The following is a 20,614-nucleotide window of genomic DNA, read 5'->3' on the forward strand; positions in this document are numbered from 1 at the left end:
TGAGGAAAAAAGGTCTACTGTCATCCAGTACTTTGTAAATCGTAGCATTTAAATACTTTGTTATGTATGAATGATTGATGTCCATAAAACTAGTCCATAAAACATCTTGTATTTTAAAACTTCATTTTACATGAAAACACTGAACAAAACACAACATACTGCCATAATATATCAGGAACTAATGTTTCCAGAATTCAACTCCATAGGTAACAAGAAGTTAAAAAGCAGGAATAAATTCCCTTTTTGATATCATTCAAAATCTCAGAGCCAGATACTGTGTTTCATTTTGATCTCTACGCAGTGCACTTTCAGGTCCATTTTCTATGGTATTACAATCATCCATTAATATTTCTCATCCCTTTCTAATCCTCACACCAGATAAAATCAGCCCCTGGGGAACATCTCCAGAAAAGGGGATATGGTGGATGCATAGAGCAAAGAGGGTTCCCCGTACCACCATGCACAGTCGTAAAAGGAGGGAGGAACCAGCAGGTTTTAACCCGTATCCTCCAGCACCAGCATATACATACCCTTGCTCGGCAGGATGCAATCACAGTCATGTATCGCCCCCATTAAGATCCAGGCTGCATGTCTCTGATTGTCATGGAGACTGTTTCAAAGTCTTGCTGTGCTTCAGCAGCAGCAGCAGCAGCAAAGAGGACAATAGTACTTGGTCTTAGATGGCTGAAAAGAAAGCAACAAAGCACAGTGGAAAAGGGAAGGAGCTGTGACTGAAAGGGATATGAGTACAGCAAGACACACTTCAAACTATTGCAGAGGGCTAGAGATGAGATGTAAGTTAGAGCAATCTTCCAGCTACTCTGATACAATTATGCCCTTGTATTTTTGCATAGTTTCAAATAATTGTGCCTTCAAGATAAACACAGGAAGAGCATTTTCAAGGATAGCACATTTCTCTTTCCCCTTTCTCCCCCCAGGCTGAGATGCTGGGGTGTTTTAGATTAAACGTGTTAATTAGGAAACTATTTAGTTTACGATGTCTTGTCTGGTTTTCCATTCCTGTGGGCATTGTAAACATACAGATTATCAGAGCAAGTGATATACAATGACTTGGAACAAGAGGCAGACAGAGACACAGATAAGTGGAAGGCGTTAATAGAGTTGATTTTTTTGCAAGACCTGAGGCAAATAAGTGATTTGCAGAAGAGTGAGGACACAGTTTTGTGTCAAATAGCAACTTTGGTAAGAATTGCAGTTTACAGCCATCCATAAGGTAGCTATTCTCAAGTCAGGTCAGTTCTCACAAGAAATGGGAGTAAAAGGTAGAACTGAGCAACATAAAATACAAATTAGTACAAAACAACTGGTTTTAATCACATCTCAGAAAAATGAGTCATCAGAACAAACTTTCACTGTAAGTGTAGTTAATAAAATAGTTAGAAGTATAAACCTCTGAAAAAAATTGGTCAGTGACCTGCCTGTCAAGATTTATGCTCATATTACCACAAAAATCACAGCACCTCTCCAAGGACTGAGGAAAAACATTATGAGTGATACCAAGGTTGTGATCTGAATCAGTACTTTGAAAATGTGAAGGACACCATCACACTCAAAATGGAAGTAAAAGGTTACAATGAAATCAGAAAAATAGTAGAGCAAAAGATGCTTCCACAAGCTTCTTCCACAGCATTTGGAGCAAACTTGCTGTAGGAAGGAGATCCACTGTGGCACAGACCAATACACTGGAAAATCATGCTCAGAGTAAAAATGAAATATTTTCCTTTGAAAATGAAGAGGCAGAGTTTGATGAGCACATATGCAAACCCATGGTAACAAGTAAAGCAGGTCTCAAACCTCTTGGGAATATCCTAGGCAAACTTCTGCGCCATGAAAACTTCACTGCTTGATCTTATACTTACAAAGGTACAACTCTTTGAGGGGAGAAAATTCCTGTAACAGATCCTTTTTCAAGGAAGACTTGGAGGAAGAGAAGCATGCAATAAAACAACAATTGCTAATGTCTGCTAAAAGAAAAAACTAGCAGAAATTATGAGAGCGAGTGACAACATAGTGAAGTTTCTAAGAAAAATGTTATGGTCAAAGCAGCCCGCACAAAACCAACAACTTCCAGGTGCTACCTGTGACCTGGAAAAATAGTTGACTGTGGGCAAAGCAAGAGGAAAAAAATTTCAGAGAAAATAAGTTTAGGTGCTCTTTAGGAGTCTAGGAGACATATGAGTTTAGGAGTCAGATGGGACATCTATGTGAGCCTCTCGGCTTGGGATGCTGAAACACCCTGGGGAGAAATCCCTGTTTGTGCTCCCATTGCGCACCAGAACCAGGAGGACACCACCCACACCAGCACAAGCACTAGGTGACACTGTACGGTGCCTGGGCTTATGTGCAATACTTAATTCAGTGGAGAGAGAAAATTCTACCTAGTGAACAGACGGCTCATGATAAGGTCTACTGCCTTGAGCAGAAACGCCCCGGCTGGTATCTGCAGACTTCTGCTGTTTGCAGGACAAGTATGTTTTATTTGCACACGGATAAAGAGAGAGAAAAAGTAGGTAAGAAGCAGTTCTAGGATGCTGGATTGGGCACTCTCCATTTTCCTTTCTCTGTGCTAGGCCAAACAGCTGAAAGTAGGTTGTCATGTTTGAAAATTGAAAAGCTTGTTTATTAACGCTTTGCTGTGCAGGTTTCCATCCCTGGGAGGAAACTTTAAAGATACTGCAGATCACAGAGTACAGTGGGGCAGACAGAAACACTTTACATGAGAGGGTCAGAATTTCCATGTGAGATATTTCATTTAATTCTGAGACAGATTTCACTTTGTGGGCCTCTTCCCAAGAGGCCATTTTCTACATATAATAGATCACAAATCCCTCTAGTTTCTCTCATACATACAAGACGCCCAGTAAAAAAAATAGCAGTTTTATGTTTAAGAGTCAAATCATTGTGCTACAAATTACACATCAAATTGTCTTTACTGTATTGTGCACAACTTTTTTTTCATCCAGCCAATTAACCTGGCTTCGTGTAGAGAAAATTAGCAGCAGTGTAATTTCCTCTGTCTCTCCTGGACAGCATTACACTGTTTTACATGTCAGAGACCTGTGTGGTGGATGATACCCAGGAATGCTGTGAAGCTTTTGATGCCTGCCTACTTACCTGTCTGTTCCCAAGCTTTTTGACCCAAGCACAGAGGCTGCAGCCACTTTGCTCTCAAACATCACTGCAGCTTGTCAGGCAGACGACACATCTCCCACGTGGGAGGGGAGAGGGCTGGTTGCAGCTTTCATTAAAATAAAAGCTGCTCTAAGACAAAAATATAAATTTTCTTCTCTCTATTCATAAAACATAACTGCTCAGACAGAAGGTGATTGTGTTAATAAACATTTTTGGCACATCTAATGTCATGGTGATAAAGTTATTATTCCTGGGAAAGGCTCACAAGGCTCGACAGCTCAACAAATGACCTCCTCATGCAAACTTGTAGCTAACATCTGCTCCTAGGACAGGTCCAATACATCTGCATATGTCCCACAGTACTGTTAGGACCTCAGAAGCATCATTACCAGCATTTAATTCCAAGATCATTCTGTGAAATAAAATCTCTGAAGGACAACACAAGAAGGCTGCTAGAGCCCAAGCAAATCCACGTGGAGCAGACATCAGCAGCAAGATAGTGAAAAAGACAACATAAAGCTGATCAAAATGAGATTTGTACATGAGTAATGTGAGAAACTTCTTGCCACTGATTAGATACACAAAATACTGAGGATTTTATAGGTTTTGCCTTGAATTTTTCTGAGAAAATCAGTCACCAAGAAAATCAGGTTTCTTATGCATTAAAACCCCTACTTTTTCAGGCACAGTAAAGCTCAAGCCCCACTTGGCTCTGAGATGTCCTCAGACAAGAATAATATATGTCCCTCTCTCAGTCAAATTCTCTAAGAAAAAAAATCCTAGCTTTATCCTGAAAGTGAGTTTTGAGCGTTCTCTTCAGGTGTTTACACAGCCTGGAGGTGCCCTCTACAGTCTGTGCCAGGTGAGGCCTGCCCAGTCTTTGTGCGCATTCATGCATATGGCTAATGCACACACATTCCAGGGAAGAGAGATGACTGAATCAAGTGACAGGGACGTAGAAGGAGATGCATTAATCATCAGCCTAGAGAGATACACAGACCATTGTTCCCGGAAATGGAAAAGCTTTTAGAAGCTTTTCTGTACTGAAGGCAACAGTAATTACATTCCTACCTCCAGCACGGTTTGGAAAGGGACTGATTCTCTGCTGTAGTACCTTGGGGTAATACAAAAGGAAATAAACTTGAAGAATCCTGGTTTTCCTCTTCAGCATGCACCGCACACGCTGGCTGCTCAGGACTCGGCACAACTCCTTTCAAAACCAATGGAAGGTCTATTGATGGACTCGGGAAGGACAAGGATCAGTGTTTTGTTTCCATAAAACATCCATAGCAGGTAAATATCACTGTCCATGCTCAGCAGAAGGGGAGATGAGCAAGGCAAAGGCTGGCATAGTCCCAGTAGAGTCAGCAAGGCTAGAGAAGGAAAGCAAAACCCTCTCGAGCCTGGCCAAGCTGGGGACCAGTGCCCGGTGCTGGGGACCAACGCTCCCGCTCACTACAGCCGGGCTGCCTCTAGCACTTTTACTCTCCTGACCACTGTCACTGGGTTTGCATGTTTCCTCCTTGGCTCTGACATTGATAGATGGTTGCTTGGTTTGGATGAGCAGGTCGCTGCTCGCTGGCAGGAACCAGACTTTCCTTTCTGTAGTCTGCACAGTAAAGCCTTCAAAGCAAAACTGAAATACTGCTTTGCAAGGTAACTTTTTTAAGCCACAATAACTTTTTTTTTAATCCTCAGCACATTTCACCTCTCTAGCCCTCACATTATTTTAAAAAAACAGTGCTTATGTGATTTCACTGCACACACTGACTCTTATCTTGTTCCCCCAAATACATAGATTTATGATGAAACACAGAAGCTGTTAAAATGTTATGCACTATTAGCAGTACTGGAAGCTTGTTTTCTATCATATTTCAAATCAGCTGAGATACAGGACAGGAGAGATTCTTAGGTTGTTAATAGCCTGGCTGCAACACCAGGAAAAAAAATGTTACAATTACTTCAGGCAGACTTTTTTTATTTGGTTTTGCAGTTCTGACCATCAGTGAAAATAACATGTATGCTTTATGGCCTCCAGAACCTAATGCCATTAAATAAACCAACAGAGCATCTTTTCATTATATACTACTTTCAACTCTGGTCAGCTGTAGCTCAAAAATCACATAGAAAGTGAATTGAATGACAGAAAGACAACAAAAGGATTAGAGACAAGGAAAGGCTTTAGGACTTTTTAATTTCTCTTGAGGAGAGATTAATAGTATCAGGACCTTCTGGGGAGAGCTTGTGCTGCAGGCTGCACATGAAAAGAGGCACTGCTGGTAGGCAGCCCCCAGGCCATTTAGGATTTATAGCATAGGTCAAACCAAACACTGTAAACGCCAGGAAACTAATAGGTAGACAGCATAGGTCTGTGCAGTGCTGGTGTCTTGGTTTTGATTAGATTAATTCCTCAGTAGGTGGGCTGCTGTTTTGAACCCAATTTTTTCTTCAGGTGGAAACCTGAAGGAAAAAAAACGTTTGGGCACAGGGAAAAGGCACGTGTCCCAAAGCAAAAGAGTTGGTCACAAGGTGTGAGCAGAGCACAGATATAGAGACTGCAGCCTCCCAGGATGCTCCTTCTATATGATCAGGCAAGGGACCATGTCATGTCCCAGAGCTGGAGCCCTGCTGATGGCCAACGGGATCCTGCTCCCCACCACGCAGCTGGGTGGAGATCCCCACCACACCTCCCAGGGGATGCTGCAAGCCGAGCCATGGCCTGGGCTAGAGAGGTCTAAAGTACACCTTTTGACGAGGGGCAAAACAGTTCAAATCAACAGACCAAATTCTCTTGATATAGTAGATATTTACCCAAAGTATGAAGCATTTATTTTAATAATTATTTTCATATTGTTTCAATTTGTGCTGAAACCAGAAGGAACTGGCAACCTGTGAGGGTGCTTTGACATGGACAGTCATTAGCAGAGGTTTCTGGGGCCCAAGGGCATGCTAGCCAGCCAAAATGGATGGAGTCTCCACCATTACCGGAGCTTGAAGGTAAGCCATTGGGGCATCACGCTGCCACAAGGCCATACTCTTTATGAGCATCTCTTGCATTTTCACATTTGCAGTTTAAACTCACTGTGAAGAGAATTGATAGAGATGTGAAACATCCACACAGTTCCCTAGCCCAAATGCATCACCACTTCACCCCCTAGCAGGGTTGGCCGGTGCCCAGGGAAGGGGCGAAATCCAGTCAAATCCGGATACAAAGCTCTGAAGAAAAACCTGGGCCTTGTACTTGAAACCATTCAAATGAAGTTCAGCTTTCTTCATTTCTAAGATTTTTCCTCCCATTCCCTCTCTGGAAAAGCTCTCAGTCCATTGATATGAATGTTGACTGTCACTTAATTTACTTCAGTAATTGCTTTGAAGTTCATTTCCAGCATTTGCAGCTATTTGTGGCAATTGTTTGCTGCTGGCTTCACAGAGCTTTTTTTCTCTCCTGTTCATTTTTTTCCCCAGTTCCACTTAGTAGTCACAGTCTAATGGCAGGATTTGTCTTCTCCAGACTCTGCTTTCACTCCCATCTTGTTCGTTATTATTTCACACCATCACAAATCCTGCTTTTGCATCTTGCAGGCAATGAGATTGTTATGGATAACCAGCTTCTCTGCTCTGCAGACAGAACTTCATTTAACTGCTCTTTTCTCTTTCCATTCTGCCATGCGGATGGTGTGTCTTTTAAGACTCTCTTTCTAGTCTTCATGACTGTGAATAAGAAAACTCTTGTTTGAGCTTAGGATTACCATGGTGACAGGTATATTATCTACCCATTTGGATGCAGGTTACCCTTTTGGCAATTTTTGGCATGTATCAGTCAGTCTGTGCTGATGTTAATTGCTGTTTTATTGGGATACATTTGGAAGCACAGTGTCCATGGGGAAATGGAGAAAATAATGTCATTTTGTAGCAGCAAAAAATGCAAACTGGGATCTAGCTTTTAACAAATGCATTGCAGGGTGGCCAAGTCATGCAGGCAGAAGCTCTGAGTTGAGTTGCTGGCTGTGACACAAATTGTATGGACAAGATTTTTCTCTGTCTACGCCTTAAATATTCCATGTCAAATAGAGATGGTGCTGGCAGGATTGTGATCCGGGTTGTTATTATTATCACACCAAAAACACCAGCATTATCGCAGTTCATATCACCTGACATTTTCTTTACTGGGCCTCCCTTCATTCTGACTGCAACAGACCAAATGCTTTTAACATCCTCCTATTCAGTCAGTTGGGTTCATTTTACAAGAGGATCGGTTGATAGACTATGACTTACCCAAACCCAACTTCACACCAGAGTTATGTAAAAGCTCTGAGCTACACAATAGCCAGTCTGAGGCTGCAAATGAGTTATCAGCTCTTCTTTGCAGCTCTTCTGCTGTGGGTCTGTGAAAATGCCCAGCTGATCCTCTGCTGTCTTACCCCTTGCCACATCTGCTGCACTACTCCCATTCCCTGGTTGGTCTTACCCATCTCTGGGAAGTTCCTGGGGTGACATGACAGCCCAGAAGCTCCGCTGTCATGTAAATATACATATGACAAGTCTTGATCACAAAGGAAATGTGAAGAATGCAAAGCTTTTGGTCTGAGCCCCTCTGCCACAGCAGCCCCAAGAGGTGTCAGCTTGCCTGTTCAGCTGGGTGGGATGTTACTGCACCAGGTAAAATGCTGAGCACCACCTCTTTAGGCTTTTATTGTCAATACTTTTCTTGGTCAGGCCATCAAAGCCTGAGGTCTGTGCTCAAATCTGTCTGGACATGAAAGCAATGGTCCAAGGAATGGGAGTACCACATTGTCCTCTTATGAGCCAACAGATTTTATGTCCCCATGGAGATGACTTATGTTTGCAAGTCCTCACATTGTCTGAAACTGGTCTCAGGCATTTCCCTCTGGCTTGTGCACCTCCTCCTCTATCCACTGCTGATAAAGTCAGCAAGTTTTCCCTCCTTATGCCGTGCCAGCTGCAGTCACAGTCTACAAGCCTGCACTTAGTCCAGAACAAAAACACATTGGGGAATGTTTTGAATCAGAGAGGAATATGCCTTTCCCTGGATGTTATGAATCATCCTGAAGATACTTATCTTTGCCAATTGCCTTTGTGCATTTTGCCCTTTGACTTAGGATGGCAGGAAACAAAAATCCTCTGGGGTGAAATGAAAATAAATAGAAATAGTTTAGAGATTTTTCTTTAACAAAATCTTAACAAGATCTTGCTTTCCAAAATTTCTAAACAGTCTTTTCACTATTTGATAATTGCAATTATAGTATGGGAATTGATTAGTTGTAGAAAAATAATTATACACCCAACTAAAGCAAATTGAAATAGACTTAAAATGTTGGCACCCATTCCTGCTGTCTCCAACAGGAAGAATTAATTTGACCATTGGATGGTTATATCGCCCAAATGTTTGACCTCAGATAAAGAACTATATTTCATTTTTTGGCATTGCAACAATGAATTTTAATGAAAGACTTGATTGTGGGGCAGTGCTGACTGGACAAAAGGCAACATGTGGGATTTGATTGCAAAAATCAATAGTTAAAAATAGAACAGAAATTAATAAATGTTGGGAAAGATCATTTGGCCCTGATTCCATTTGCATAGCTCAAACAGGAGTTACTACTGCTGAAATCTAGCAGGGAAAGCTGGACCTCAGGATGAAGCAGACTTCTCTTCAGACCCCCAGAACAGGAAAGCTTTTTATTAAAGGTGTTGGCCCCTTCCCACAGCAGTGGTTTTATGCAGGTGTGGCTCGGGGCTGGCACAAGAGATGTTCAATGCATTATAATTTGAACAGGAAAAGGGTAGGGTGATCAAAGAAAAGTGTGCAGGAATTAAACAGAAAGAGGCCAAAGAAATGTCAGTCAGACCACACACTAGCCAATTCCAGCTGCAAACATATCCAGACTGCAGAAGCCCAGTGTCTTAAAAGTAGCCCCTCTGACCCTGTCAAGGACCTTCTGTCAAGTTACGTGCCAGATCAAAGGACATGAAAAGCACAAAGGAAAAATCCTTAACTCTCTTCCTTCTGATACGTGCCTTCAGTCATTATAATGTATGATTCAATCGCATCAATATTCCCTATTACAGACACACCAGTGCTGGGGGACAGAGCATCCTGGAGATAGCTTACCCCGCCTGTTGACACGCAACGGCGATGCAGTGATGAGTGTTTCTGAGCTACATGAGGTAAGTGACAAATACCCATTTTAGAGCTGGTATCTTTCAAAAGAAATCAGCATAGTCTCCATCACTGCAGTGCAATCCAGCAACCTGCTATACTCAGAAAAGCAACTTACAATCTGACTGCTAGGCAGAAACAGCTTGAAAGAAAGCAGTGAAGTAATATGCAGTGCTTGCCTGATGCAAACACTAGTGGTGGGGCTCACATGGAGAACCTAAACCTGTCCTCTCCTGCACAGAAATGTGGGGCAGCAGCAGCAGCAACAGCTTGCAGTCTGCCACACAAAAGGGGGATGGTTCCTTTTTCTACCAAACACCACTATTTGCTCATGTTCCTATCTGAATAAAACAATAAAGAATAAGGTCCAAGCTGCAGCTTTCTTTTCACACCTCCAACCCTCCTCCCAAATAAATAAATAAAATTTTGCACCAATTTTCCCTTTCTGTTAAGCACCTTGGCAGATCTTGCCATACTGTCATAGGAATATCCCTCTGTCTTACATTCTTCTTCTTCCATTATCAGCTACAGAATCACGTAACAGTTCTGTACACCCCAAACTGTTCCAGTGTACTAAATTTTAAAGGGCTTTCAGAGTAATGGGTGAATTGGTCCCAGTGAATTAGCTAAGCTACAGATGCATAAAGAACAACAGTGACCACTGGTCAAAGCACCAACAAAACAGTTGTATAATCACTCCTCTCTGCACTAAAAGCAAATGTTGTTTCAGCTCTGGTTTATCAGCCATTAAAATAAGTGACTACAGAAATCAAAGAAGTATTTAAATCTCATTGTATTTGGAGCCTTTGATCAATTAATTTTATTAGTTCATCACAAACACAGCAAATAACACCTGCAAATTAGAGCTACTTGGGATTGCTAGACACTGGCAGACAAAAACTGCATAGGTACATTAACTTATTAAAGTATGCTATTAAATGTCAAGGAGAATATCATAAAAAGCTTTAACTTATTGAATAACTATATTTACTGAAGGGCATCAACGTGTTAACATTAGTGTTTTATACAAAATTCATCCTGCAATATAGTAGCTTTACCTCTAAAGCCAATTATAGCTCTATCCCCTCAGGCAGAGGCTGGAAAACTGCCATTTAATTGTCAGTGCTATAAATTAAAGGAGTGCTTGAGTCAGATGTCATCCAGAGCTTACAGACCCAGCAGAGTGGGTAGGAAATGCTGATGGGGAGTATCAGCCTGGTGAGAACCTTCCCAATGGCTCTCCCAGCACTCCGAACCTAATTAATTCTGCTGATCTTTTATGTGCATCTGCATTTGCATTGTATTTAAATTAAATACAGCTATGTGCACTGAGCTTGGCAAAGCCTGGATAGCTAGGAAACGAAAAGCATGGAAAAACAGTGATTCTGTTTTCTTGGCTATTGTTTAGCACATTATAGGGGGAAATGAAAACCTAATATCTTACAGAGTGCCACAATTCCCCCAAGTGTTGAGAATTATGTTACAACCCAAAGTAGAGAATCATTTCCAGGAAATACTTGAAGACATGATTGCCCAGCACATGAAAGTCAAAATCCTAATTGGCAGAAGAAGTAAAATAAATCATAATCCCTACCAAAGGCAGAAATCATCCTGGAATGGCAGCACTGTGCCTCGTGTCTGTAAAGCACAGGTAATAGTGACAAGGTGAAGGTATTGAGTAGAGCCTGTCAATTCACCCACAGAAACCAGTACATTCATATTCAGCTGCCTGCTTCTATGATTTGAGCTGTTTGCTTGATTTTTTCACCAACATCTTCTATCAAAAAGTGAAAAAAAAAGCACACTCTAGTCACTGCAGTCCAAATTTTGTATTTACAGATTACAATCAGAGTGGCAGAGTTAACAAACACAGCATTCCCACTGCAGATGTCACCTCACCTTTCCCTTCTCACTTAAAATCTTGTCATAACAGGAACTTCTTCCTCTCCATTTCCTAAAAAAAATATGGTTTTAATCTAACAGGGTACTCAAACTGCAAGCCTATGGATGGAAATCAAGGTTTGCCAGTGGTGAGTGTTGATCCTTGATTTGGGCATCTGATTTGTTTCATGACTAAATCAGATGATATGACAGCACCTGGTGTCAGTTCCATGATCCAACCAACCATGGTCAGTTACTTTCATTTGTTAATTAGGCAGTTTTGGTGCTGGTGGCCGAGTTCACCAGGGAAGCTGTGTTCCAGCAAGGCTGAAGGTTCCCTCAGAACAGGTTATTTCATACTGAGAGTGCGTCATCAGTGAGAGTAATTTAAGCAATTTGCCATTTCTTTCCTGATTTGATAATTACAATTTTATTTCCAAGAGTCAAATACAAGACTTCAGAGCTTCCTTCCATTCAAGTTCACCTAGGCCACTTGCAGAAAGCAGCCATAAATCAACATTTTAAAAAAATCTGATTCATTCTGATGAGCAGTGACAAATGATATGGAAACACTTGAAATTCAGTGTGGCTGGGAGAAAGCTGCCTACACTTCCTACTGGGCTTGTGGGAAACAGATGCAAAATAGAAGATGAACAGGCACAGATTAACATGGACACAAAAAAAGCTATAATACATTTTAATTAAGCTGCATGGGGAAAAAAAGAACCAAATAATTAACTAAACTCACATAAGTACAGGGCTATATCTACAGAAGGACTTTGGCACTGCCACATTCCTCTTCACCACATATAAATACGAGGCATCTGCAGTCAGGAGTGGCAAACACAGTCCTGAGCTCCCAAGCACCAATGCAGGAGGTAGAGGAGACTCCAAGGGACTCCCATGAGCCAGCACCTGACATGTGGGATGGCTAAATCCACCAAAGGGGAATGTTGCAGAAGACCAAGTCTGGTATTTCTCTTCTCTCCAGAGATGAGACTCCATCCTTGCGTCCTGAGTGAGGTATGTATGGGAGATGAGGTATCACAACCTACAGCCTCAAACTAGACCAAGGCAATCATGACATTCCCTATGGGAAAACAGCGATTAGGGCACCAAAAACCAGAGGCCACGTCCTCTTTGGTCTGAGAGATTCAAACCCTCAGTGCCCCTCACAGGGACAGCTCCAGCCACTGCTCCGGGATAGCCCAGATGGACCACAATGGCATAAAAGCTACCTGGGGTGCCTGAGAGCTGTTGTTCCATGCTTGGTATGTCTCTGGTCTCACTGGAAAATATGCAGGTTTTCAAAAATAAAAACCAAGGATTTTTCACACAGCCAAGATTAACAATTAGGGCCAGCCTCACTGATGCTTGCACTTTTTGACGGGCAAGGGAAGCTAGCACATGGCCAACTCTTCATTTCACCAATCCTAAGACAAAAAAAGACCAAAATATCTCCCAATATTCTCATAATTTTGTAAAGCTTGCCAAGGGAGGATGTGATTTTCTGTGGCAGAACATCCTAAGTGACCTTCAGTTCACTGATGACAGGTTATTCTTCGCTCTGATTGCTTGTTCAAAGAGTGTATAGCCAGTACAAAATGTTACTGAGAAATATGGGCTATTTCCAAATGTAGCAAACTAAATAACTCAATAATTAAAAACAAGATGCAAACAAATATAATAATAGGCAAAAGGTAAGGGCTATAGTTTCATTCAATAATTCAGAAACAGAAATTATATTTCTTTCAGCAAGGGAGCTGACCCAAAGAAACTAGGAAAAGATGAGGGAACTCTGTCCTCCTTCGTGAAAGTCTAGAAAAACTTGCAGTATCTCAAAATATGCAAAGGTACTGAAAGCCTCGTTTTTTCCATAACAACAAGAGGATATGAATCGTGGGAAATCAATGGTGCAGACAGTAAGAAAATTGAAGTTTTTGCACTGTGGTAAAGACAAAGATTCCTGCATCTCCTAGACAGAAAGGATTATGATTGCTTGTAATAGAAATATTACAAATACTAGTGTAGAAATGCAGAGTGTGTTAGAAATCAGTATAAAAAGATCCACACTTTTTGGTTATATCAATCAAAGACAAAGTCTAAGCACTAGGAAACCAGAGGTTCCAGGAGGATGTAATAGATGCTGAGTGGATTAGCATCCAGTGTGCAGTTAGCAATGGGACAAGGAGTTTTCTAAAAGTTTAGCTGAGATATCACTGGTGGTTAGTTGTGGGCAATTGGATTTTGACTAGCAAGTGCTGATCTAAGTTTTGCTGGCTGCTTTCTTGCAGGAGCTGGCAAGGATCACTCAAGCAAGCCCTGAGCTTGTGCATTGCCAAGATATACTGTAGGACGTATCCCTTACAGTCCCCCAGCCACCAAAAGCAGGCTTCAGTAGTCCTGTCACCAGCATTTCCCATCACTGTAGGCACTGCAGGGTGTCCCAGTGGTGACCAGCTGCTGCTCCTGAAGGCTATGGCTCTACCCTAGCCCCACATCATATCTGCTGAGCCCGTGCAGATGTTTTGAGCACAGTGGGGAAAATGACCCTAAATGGCTGGGAACCACCCCCTAAACCAGCATGAACACTTTCCGTAGGCTCTGAAGCATCCTTGGTACCCCTGATACACTTGCCCATGGTAGGAGAGGGGCTAACGTGCTGTAAAGCCTGCCATCTGCATCGCAGCTTCATCAGTCCCTCAGAAGCCAAGAGGGAGCAGGAGGGAATCTGAAGGGGAGAGATGGGCCCTGCTCCGCTGCCTCTGGCTTGAAACCAGAGTAGCTGGCACCTGAATGCAAAACAGCTTTTATAGGCATGAATGTACACATGTCTGCAAACGTGCACACAAATGGGATTTTGCTTATAGGATGAAAGCTGTGGTGTGTCATGGAGAAGGGTTCTCCTGTACACAAGACTATTACTCTTCATTTGTTATTCACCATTTACCTGTTTAAAAACTTTCAGTTCTCTAGTCAGGGAATAGAAACACTGTGGCTTAACAGCTCAGTTATACCATCTGAATAATGAATTGTTGAGGTTTACCAGCCACCAGCAGTTTCCTCCAAACTATCTAGCAACCACTTATGAATACCAGCCACATTTGCAGAAATCCTGGCTGATTCAAAATTATTTTCAAATAGAAGCTAGCGCATTCATCAGATTATATATTCCAAATAAATAATTTAGTCAGCTCCAGCACCTGGCAAACAACAGAAGACAGTACTAAGAAGTCATCAGAAGTGAAAAGAACTGTAAAAAACTCAATTTTTTCAAGAATCACCAGAAATAAGATGAAAGAACAAAAGAGATATTGGGTAGCCAAAAGATATTGTTACTTGCTGAAAGGTATTTCATTAATCAGCAACAAAGATTTGCAAATCTATAGAACTTCTCACAAAATAACCACCCTGAGGAATTTCAATGAGCTGCTGCTCTGGGCTGACCAGCAAAGAAAAATGATGAACAGCTCAGTGCTGTTGTATCAATCAAAAGGAAGGGACCCAGCTGGCAAAGCAAGTTTAATTTCTGATTGAGAGAAATGACAGAGCTGGAACCTGTATTGACATTTTTACTGTGTTTAGCTAGACAGGGTAACTAAGAGACTACACAACTAAATAGACTGTAGTCCATCCTCTACTCCCTTTCTTCCTCACCCATAAAAGTACAAGTAAAAACCTGAAAGTACAAGTAAAAGTTGCTAGCTTTTGCAGTAAAAGCATCCCAAACAAATCACCACCAAGGAATGGGTTTTCACTGCTGTTCTCATTAGACAGCAGTGAACATTTTCAGAATTTTCCTAGGGACCAAAGAAAACCAGGCTGGAAGAGGTTTAGAGGTCATCTAACTCATCATGACGCACCAGGCAGGACCGGCTCTACCTGTGCCAGCCTGGCGTGTGCTTGTCTGTTCTTAAAAGCCTCCAGTGATGAAGAAACCCCAGGCTCCCCAGCAGCCTGCTCCAGAGCTCAGCTAGCCACACTGGTAGCAAATGTAGCCTAATGATTAAGTTAAATCTCCCTTGTTGGAATTTAAGCCAATTACTTCATCTTTGTAATGGATATGGAGAACATCTGACTGCCTTCTGTGTAGTTCTGTTTTACATATTTGAAGATTATTGTGTCTCACTTCAGTAACTTCTCTAATTCCTTCTGTCCAATTCAGTTCTTTCAGCCTTCCCTCCAAGTCCATGGTTTTAAGTTTCAGGCATTTTTGTACTTCTCCCTTGACTTCTTTCCAGCTGGTCTGCCTTGAACTTGTAGAATGGTACCTGAAAGAGGACACAATGCTGCAACAGACATCTCAATGAGGCTGAGCAAAGTTTTGCTTCATATGCCCTATGGCATTCTGTTCATATATCATAGTTTGGTGTGTGCTATTTTGTTGTAGTTTCACAACAACATAATATTTTTGACTCATATTTAAATTAAGATGCAGTTAGGGCAGATTTATTTATTTCTTTGTTTGTCATGTAAACTGATGGAAGAGCAGGAATGCTCAGCTCATCTCAGTCCAGGTCAAAAATAGCAGAAATTGGAGGGTTCCCAATAGTTACTTGAAAATAATCAGTAATTATTTTAAGTTAAAGAGTATACATATTCAATGTCCATTCCCCAAAATGGCAATTTTCAGACAAGGTAAAACACAAAGTGAATGCACAGAGCATTTTCCAGGGTAGTAAAGTTTTAGCTCAGTCAGCTTATTATAGAGAAAAAAGCATTTGACAATGCTCTCACACTTCCAGTTCTGTCCTGCAGTAAATGCCTTCCTAGAGGATCGTATTAGCAAATTCTCTCACGTAGTCCCAGCAAACAATTCTGATCTGAATTTTTTGCAGAGGTGCCATTACAGTCCTGGGAGTGAGCTGCTGATGCCCTCAAGTGCTGTTTGCTGTGGTAGTGCCAGGGCACTGCAGGAACGATTTGTGTCTCATTGTTCAGAGTGTAGTGAGTGATGCAGAGTAATGAGACATGACACTGAATAAATTGATGGAATGAGATACAACAGAAAGCGTGGGACTGAGTCCTACAGAGGAGACCTTTGTGTTGGTTAATCTGAACCTTTAATTTAATTAGATTTACGTGCAATGACAGCAGGGCATGAGGCTTTAATGCACAGTCAATCTCTGAGCTACTTTCTGGGAGACACAGTTCTCCCAGGATGAAATAAAATACCGTAAAAAAGTCTTTTATGTAGGGCATGCTGCAAGTTCTCATGTTAGGCTTTTTATTACTATTATAGGTACTGTTCCTAATGAGTACAGGGCCTCACTCTGGGAAGCAGCAGAGGACAACCCCCAGCCTAGGGACAAGCGAGAATATCACCTTGATTTGTCAGAGGCATAGAAATAAAGGGTTGCATTTGACCCAACCATTACAGAGCTTAAAATAGACACTGGCATCTGGGTTCAAACGAGGGATGAGCAATTGCATCTGTGCATCAGCCAGCACAGCCAGGCCCTGGCTCTGCTTTGGGACAGTGGGGATGCTCACTGCCCATGCTTGAACCAGAGGCTGCCAGCAGCTACCAAAGGCAGCCCTGCCTACGAGGCATGCTGAAGCACTTGTCTCTGGTTTTGAACTTCAAGCCCACAGCAGGCACCAAAACAACTCACACAGGGTCACACAGTACCTGCCACACCTGGGTAATGGGTCAGGAACTGAAAATCTGACACCTATTCCTCCTCTCTCCTCCTTTTTTCTCCCTGACCACCCAGAGATGAGATAGCTAACTGCTACTGTCAATCTTGTTGTAATTCTCTTTTTACTTCTATTTAAAGAAAGGTTTTTAAAGACGAATGTGAATCAAAATACCTGACATTTCTGTGCACAGCAAACAGACATACCCGCTGCACTGGTGAGAGCAGCTCTGAGGCTGTCCCCAGCTGCAGTCGCCTGGTACCTTCTGGAGCTGAACTGCAGCACGTCGAGACTGGGCAGCCGTGGTACCATGTCTCCAGAGTGATGGGTAAAAGGAGATGCAAACAAACAATACCAATTTACCACCATATCTTGATTGCAGTAATGACAGAAATGTCCTACTTCATTGATTTTGGAACCAAAGCCAAAAAGCATGCAATGACACTCTGCTGATACACAGTACAAAAAGAGCTTTCTCCTGCTTTTCTCTCCTGATAATGCTCATTTGTGGTCCAGGTCAGACCCAGACCTAATATACTACAGTGCAACATCAGTAGCATGCTCAAGCAAATTCCACTGGAGAGCAGGTTTGTCTTCCTGCTGAGCTGACTTTGGCCAGCTGGAGGGGTGGAAGAGAACTGGACTTGTGAAGACAGTGCAGAAAAAAGGATAAACCCAACACTACTCAGTTAGAGATCCTGGGACTATCAGGTGAGGGGGAAAAATCAAGAAGAGATCTTCACCACCACCTGGGAGGTGCTCACATCCAACGTGTAGTTTCTTTCCGTACAATGAAAGTGAGCACAAAGTCTGGACATGAATACAAACGGTTGTGGAGCATTTGGATTTGAGGTTTCAGTTTGGATCTCGTCTTCATTTGCTCCTTACATTGCTCTGGAAACAACAGAGCTGATTCTGACAGGCTGGAATTTGGTCTTGCTGGTGTTGCATTAGATGCTTTCCGCTCACGCCTTTCAAACCTTCACAGACAAATGCCTGTTCTCCCTCCCAGGACACCTCACATGCAAGGCTTGTACCAAAGTGCAATTCCTCTGGAGCATTTGAGCAGAACCAGTCTGCAGAAATGTGTCAGCAGGCAAGATGCACAGCTCTCACATTATCCCAGTAAAGCTCCTTTCTGAACTCTGACACAGATTTTGCATGAACCACCACATAAGAATATCACAGCCTCAACCCTGGCTCTTCCCAGCACAAAGTAGGGCAGGTGAATTGCCCTTTTAATCTTTTCTTGGTGCCCGTCTCTACACCGATCAAGCAATTTTTCTCCTTCTTTTCTGAATTCTCATCAATTTATACACAGCTTCTGCTCTTGCAGATCACTGGCCTTTATATTTACTACTTAGCATCTCCTAAGTTTTATTTTGATTTCTTATTCTCTGCTCAAGTTTCTAGTAGGTCTAGATCCCTTTATAGCATTTATTTTCTGCATATATTCTCTGGTCTCAGTAATGCTGCTACTTTCATTATCACGCAGCTTCCTCCCTTTTCAAGATCATTAAGGAAAATATTCAATGAAATTGGATCAAATAAAATGCCATACAAGCTTCTCAATAACTTAATCCATTTTGAGTCATTAGGGCACATGTGTTTATTTTCATATTATGCCATAATCTTCATAATAAAGATAATTCAAACTACTTTTTAACTGCAAAAATCCAGAACCTATTGCATGAAATTATTTAAATCCCAATATATTGCATTTATTGCTAATTTATTCACTAATTTTACATCTGCTTAAAAATAAATGAGATTGTAAGACTTGTGCATTGTAAATCGAGGTTACTAATTGTTCATAGGTCTATTATTGTCTAAATGTTTCATGAAAGTTAATTAAGTTCCCATTTTCTGCCAGGTCTGGTTTTATCACCAAACAGAGAGATCTAATTAGCATAGAGCAAGATGGATTCAATAATTTAGGAAGAATGTCTTAACAAATCTGGATTATCCAGGTTGCTATACCACACCCCTCACCACTGTCTCTGAGCACATCAGTAAAAGGATCTGTTCATTTGTGTTTAAATCACAAAACGCAAGTATGTCAGGATACTCATTGACATTAATGTGAGCTTGCAGCTCTGTAAAGAAGAATCACAGATAAGCAATTGCAGAAAAAGTCTTTGCACAAGCCAGAACACTTGAGCACATGTGCAATAGGGTCATAAAAAAACAAGTACATGCTGCAAATGACAAAACAAAAAGGGAAAAAAAAAAAAAATTGGAAACCTAATGGCAAACAAACTTAATCAAGAGCCAATGTAGCATTATGGAACATATGGCAGAAGCCTCCATTTCAGGCAAAACTGGAAACATTCTCGCACCTTGACATACTCTGTAAGTGTCAGTCACTCAGAGATGTCCTCCATTGCACTTCGCAAGGGTCAACTAAAGGTTTCCTCGGGCAGACCCATTTCAGCACCAAAGGCACCCCATTTCCTGTGCTGTATGCAGCACCTTCCTGCCGCCCCACCGAGGCAGCAGGCGCGTTACCCATTCCAGCAGCATCTCCCCAGCCCTGCTGGGGCAGGAGAAGTGGAGGCAGCGGCAGGGACAGCTCATGCTCGGGGACTGAAAGCCCGGCTGGGGAGAAAGAGGGGAGGGAGCATGTTGGGTTTGGGGAGGGAGAGATTCCTGTGGCCCTGCTCTTTGGTGTCACAGAAATAACATTTTATCTTGTAATTAATATGTTCTGTTAATACATTAATATATTCTTGTCGTGATTTAACCCCAGCCAGCAACTAAGCACCACACAGCTGCTTGCTCACTCCCCCCTGGTGGGATGGGGGAGAGAATCAGAAGAGTAAAAGGGAGAAAACTCATGGGTTGAGATAAAGACAGTTTAATAGGGAAAGCAAAAGCCACGCACGCAAGCAAAGCAAAACAAGAATTAATTCCCTCCTTCCCAAGGGCAGGCAGGTGTTCAGGCATCTCCAGGAAGGCAGGGCTCCATCACGCCTAACGGTGACTTGGGAAGACAAACGCCATCACTCCAAACGTCCCCCCCTTCCTTCTTCTTCCCCAGCTTTATATACTGAGCATGATGTCATATGGTATGGAATAGCCCTTTGGTCAGTTGGGGTCAACTATCTTGGCTGTGCCCCCTCCCAGCTTCTTGTGCGCCTGGCAGAGCATGGGAAGCTGAAAAGTCCTTGACTGGTGTAAGCACTGCTTAGCAACAGCCAAAACATCAGCGTGTTATCAAAACTGTTTTCAGCACAAATCCAAAACCTAGCCCCATACGAGCTACTATAAGGAAAATTAACTCTATCCCAGCCAAAACCAGCACAATTCTGTTAATATACTATATAAATATAGTTTAATATCTTCACTTTAAAATAGCAAAGCTACTTTGAACAGCTGTGAGACTTGGCCAGACCAGACTCTTCTGTCCTTCCCCATAGATCTCCATCCTTCATTCTGGCCCAGACAGGAACTGGACATCAAAAGAACACAGAAATTCAAAAGCTAGCAGCTGTCTTGGGCAGTCAGACAGGCATCCAGGAGTGAGCAAAATGGACTTTCCACAATGCAAGGAATAGGAGGCATTAGGGAGGGATTAGATATGCATTCAGCATGCTTTATTGTCCTGAAGATACTCTTTTCTGGAAGTGTACTGGTCCTGAACAACAAATACAAGGCTTTAAGGTTGTTGTTTGCTCACATTACTACTATTGTTGCCCTTGATGGAAAAGAATTGCATATTTGAATGTAAGTTTGACCTGGTGAGGTAATCACAGGTTG

The sequence above is a fragment of the Ciconia boyciana genome, chromosome 1 (assembly GCF_034638445.1).
Source record: "Ciconia boyciana chromosome 1, ASM3463844v1, whole genome shotgun sequence".
Taxonomy (NCBI): Eukaryota; Metazoa; Chordata; class Aves; order Ciconiiformes; family Ciconiidae; genus Ciconia; species Ciconia boyciana.